We start from the raw sequence: 4,429 nt of genomic DNA on the forward strand, positions 1-4,429 counted from the left end.
AGCCCCATCTCACCCCCGCACCAAGGCCAGACCACCCAGCTACACCCCTCACACTCTGTCCACCCCTTGAGGCAGTCTCTTTACCCCTCTAGCGAGCCCCTCCAGATGAGCTCCTTACTGCCACCCCCTCTCCGGCCAGATCCTCCAGCCAGACCTGCCTCCTGCCAGCCTGCCCCCACTCTGTCCAGCCCCTCCAGATCATCCCCCTGCCCTATCTATCTAGAAAGAGGGCTGGCACAACGAAGACATATAATTAGACTATGGAGTTCATTACCAACAAGGGGAGACACTGAGACAAATAAATGGAGCAACATTTGGAAAATATTAGATAAGAAGAATACCAAAATGTTAGTCTCTGTGCTTAAAATGAAATTAAAGACAGTCTATCACCCAAAGTGTTTAAATATAACAGATAGAGACACTGGAGATGATGATGATGATGATGATGATAAAGTAGGCCAAAATTCTGCCAGTGAAAATGGGAGAATTGTTATCTGGGACAGGGATTATTCCATGAACACTAACCGATCATGGGAAGAGATATGGCACTAGCAGTGGGCACACAGATGGAATTGTTCTTATAGACTTTAGATTGGGACTGGGCCGATCAAGCTCCAATGTCCGGCTCTTCACAGACTTTTCTGGCTGAGCCGTGGGCACGTTTCTGGGACTTAAACATTGAATTGGAGTTGGGCACCTACCCGCTGTCGGCACTTTGAAAATCTCAGCCTGTTTGTTGACCCCTCATTTACCCCAGTCCACATATTCTTTAAGCAAAACTTTGACTACAAGTGTTGCATTCTGTGTCACATCTTTATACACAGAGGCAAGATCCTCAGCTGACACATCGCGGTGTAGGCCTGTTGATTTCGGGGCAGCTGAGAGACTTGCATTTCACCAGTATTTTCCCTAGAGCTGTTTTCACTTCCTACTTTTTCAGGCTGTAGATGATGGGGTTTAACATGGGTGTCAAGATACTGTACTGGATGGAGAACATTTCATCTAGCACCACAGAGGAGACCGAGCTGGGTTTTGTGTACCGGATAAAACCTGTCAGGTAGAATAAGCCCACCACAATCCGGTGGGAGCTGCAGGTGGAGAAGGCTTTACACCTGCCCTCTGCTGAGCGTATCCTCAGGATGGAAGAGATGATGTGAATGTAGCAGACCAGGGTGAAGAGGAAGGCACTCGATCCCAGTATCACAATACAAGTAAGAAGCACCACTTGATTGGTGAGGGTCTGAGTGCAGGACAGTTGTAGCAGAGCAGGGAGCTTACGGCTGAAATGGTTGATTTGATTGGGCCCACAGAAATGCAACCTGAGGGCAAAAATTGTGTTAAGCAGGGCTTGGAAAATGCCAATTGCCCATGCACCACTCACCAGCTCAACACAGCTCGCTTTGCTCATTGTCTCCATGTTAATGCAGTGGGTCACAGATGGCAGCGTAGCGGTCACAAGCCATGGCCGAGAGAATGAAAATTTGTGTAACAGCTGCAAGGAAAAAGAAGAATATCTGAGCAATGCAGCCATTCCCAGAAATGGTTTTGTGGTCTTCTAGGGAATCACCAATATCTGAGGGACAATGGCTGAGGAATAGGAGATATCGACCAAGGATAAATGGAGCAGAAAGAAGTACATGGGGGTCCAAAGGTGAGAATCAGCTCTTATTACCAGCATGATCATCATGTTCCCCCACAGGGTGATGATGTAAATAACTAAAAAGAGCAGGAAGAGGAGCTTCTGTCCTGGCTCTGTCCCCTGCCTCGTCTGATTGCTCAGGCCCAGCTGGGCACCTCAGCTCTCCTGGTTCACTGAGCACATGAGAGACACGCTTACACTTTCTCCTCTTCAGCCCAGACTCGCACTGGACACTGCCCCCCTGCCCATCGACGTGACCTGATGCATCTCCTGGAGCCTGACCCAGCCTCAGATGCCTCTGCAAAATGCCCTTGGAGATGACTCTGGTTTCGGGGTTGCCCTGAGATAGCCCCCCACAGCACTGAGCCAGCCCAGGGCCAAGCTGGCTGGAGTGGCTCATGAACGTGAATACCAACCTCTGGGCAGACAGTTACCAGCCATGGAACAAACCCCAAACTGGCTGCATGTTCTATAACTAGATTTCACCAATTACCAAGTACCAAGTGTGAACACCTGAAGCACTATAAGAACCTCAGCATGGGGTCACAGACAGTCGCTTGGGCACTCCGGCCTATCTTGCCACCCAGGTCAGCTTGCTTTTGGGATAGATGGTCCTTTACACCAAAAATCACAACACTATTCAGGCTACTCCCAGTCCCACAGGACCAGTCACTTGCCCCAGGTCAACTGGAGCTTAGACCTCCCACCAAAGACAACACTTCTAGCCAAACCTGTAATAAACTAAGTAAATGTTTATTAACTAAGAAAAAGAAATGAGAGAGTTATTTACAAGGTTAAAGCAGATAAACACACACTGACTAATGAGTCACATCCTAGGTTTCCAAAGCTGCTGCAATATGCCAGCTCTAGGTGTCCTTTAGGGCTAACCCATGCTGAGAAGCTTGGGGATCCCTTGCTTATGCTTAGAAACATTGACTGCTCCAAATTCCAAGCAGCACAGTGCTACAGTTCCTTCTGGCCTGGGGTTTTTATTCCTTTCTCCTGGAGTTCAAACTGATGTTACAAGTGTTTGTTGATTGCCCATACACAGCCATGGAGAGGAGACAGGAGCAAAGTCTTTGTCCTTGGGGTTTCACAGTATTTCATTTGGTTTCAGCGAGTCTTCTTGTGTGCAGGACCAGCACTTTGCTTCAATCAGTGCTTCTTTCCTGTTCTGTGAGTTCCACAGTTACAGAAGTTTACAATGCAGACACTCACTATAACTTTATACCATGGGATACAGATGCTGTAGGTGAAATTAATACATGCAGGGACTTAGAAGTATTTCAGAAAGTCTAAACACTACATACATTTCTATCATTTTTAATACCGAGTTTAGCCATGCTAACCCACAGGTGAGCCAGGCTGGGTTCCAGTCTTCCAGTGTTTGAGGAAGGCCCTGACATGAGCTGGTGCCTGGTCTGCCAGCACCACTCCCATGGAGTTGGCTGTGGTTCCTCCTGGGCTCCTGATTTTATCAATACTCAGCGTGAATCTCCATGTGGTTCTGAGACCCTTTGGCACTTTACAGAGATTGGACAATAAGCAATTTCCAATTCACAGCCTGTGCTAAATTCAGCACAAACATCTTCTGCGGCCTCACTCCGGTAAGGAAGCCATGTTCAGGAAAAGGGCACCGTGACATGCAGGGGAGGTGCTGGTGTGAATAAGAACTTCCTGAGTGAAAAAGGATAGCTTGGAATGAGAGCTAAAAGAACTCAGTGCTGCATTTCAGACATTCAAAGCCAGCAGCTCAGCCTGTGTTTATACAGCACCAAGCGCAACGTAACCCTGGGCCACGACTGGGCTCCTATGTGCTACCCTAGCACAAATAATAAATAACCTTGATCATATAAGCAGGAAAACTGGTTAGATGATTTTTTCCCTCAATGAAATGTTGATGCAAATGCTGACTGTGTACCAAAAATCTAACATTTTCTGCTGAAAATGGAAAAATATTTTGGAAACAAAACAAAACAAAAACCAGAGAAAGAAAGAAAGAAAGCAATTTAACACCCCAAAATATTAGTGCAAACACAAATCTTTGGACACATTTTTAGCTTTTCCAAATAAACTTTTTGAGGGAAGCAGACAATTAGTCTAAACTTTGTCCTGTAGTCAAAAACCCAAATTTCCTTCCAAAAAGTTTATGACAGAAAACCTTTGATGAGCCCCAGTGATGGGGTGGAAGCAGAGAGATGTCAGGTGAGTTTGCAAAGGTGGCTGCGTCACAGCTGTTGTTTGTGCTATGGACAAAAAAGTCCCAGCAGGAACTCCCCAGACTCAGTCATTTAAATGTCCCTCATAGGCGCGTTCAGGGGAGACAGCCTGCTCCTGAAAAGGTACAAAAATCCCCACTTCAGCAGGAGCATGTTGTTCCAGAAGAGATTGCAGCACCTGCACATCCCTCCATGGATACCTGGGCTCTTTATGGGGAGAATCCTAGTTCTGATTAAACTGAGCCCTGGGTCCTTAAGCCTGGTCACCTAACCCTGAGAAATAAGAGGGCATCACTTCAACTGCAAACATCCTGGAGCTTCAGGTAAGTCTATCCCCCCGACAGTTCCTGCCTTGCACTGATTTTACTCCTTCCAGTCAGGGCTATCCATTGGTTTTAGGGGTATTTTTCAAATTGATTTAGGTTTGTAATTTGTCTCAACCCCAACTCATTTTGCATTAAATAGTTTATTACAATCTATGTTCTATTCTATACGGGTTCTTATGCAACACTTATCACTGTTGTATCTATTAAAAGTCACGGCTCGATTGTAGCCTGATTTCGGGTGTGTT

General features: G+C 46.4%; 1 pseudogene; it reads right to left on the minus strand.

Annotated features, from left to right (window-relative positions):
- Positions 1 to 928: 928 nt before the first annotated feature.
- LOC137146210 (olfactory receptor 5AN6-like) lies at positions 929 to 1,463 on the minus strand (annotated as a pseudogene).
- Between the last annotated feature and the right edge of the window lie 2,966 nt (positions 1,464 to 4,429).

The sequence above is a fragment of the Emydura macquarii genome, unplaced genomic scaffold (assembly GCF_026122565.2).
Source record: "Emydura macquarii macquarii isolate MOO-44397 ecotype Brisbane River unplaced genomic scaffold, CSIRO-AGI_Emac_v2 contig_390, whole genome shotgun sequence".
NCBI classification, from domain to species: Eukaryota; Metazoa; Chordata; order Testudines; family Chelidae; genus Emydura; species Emydura macquarii.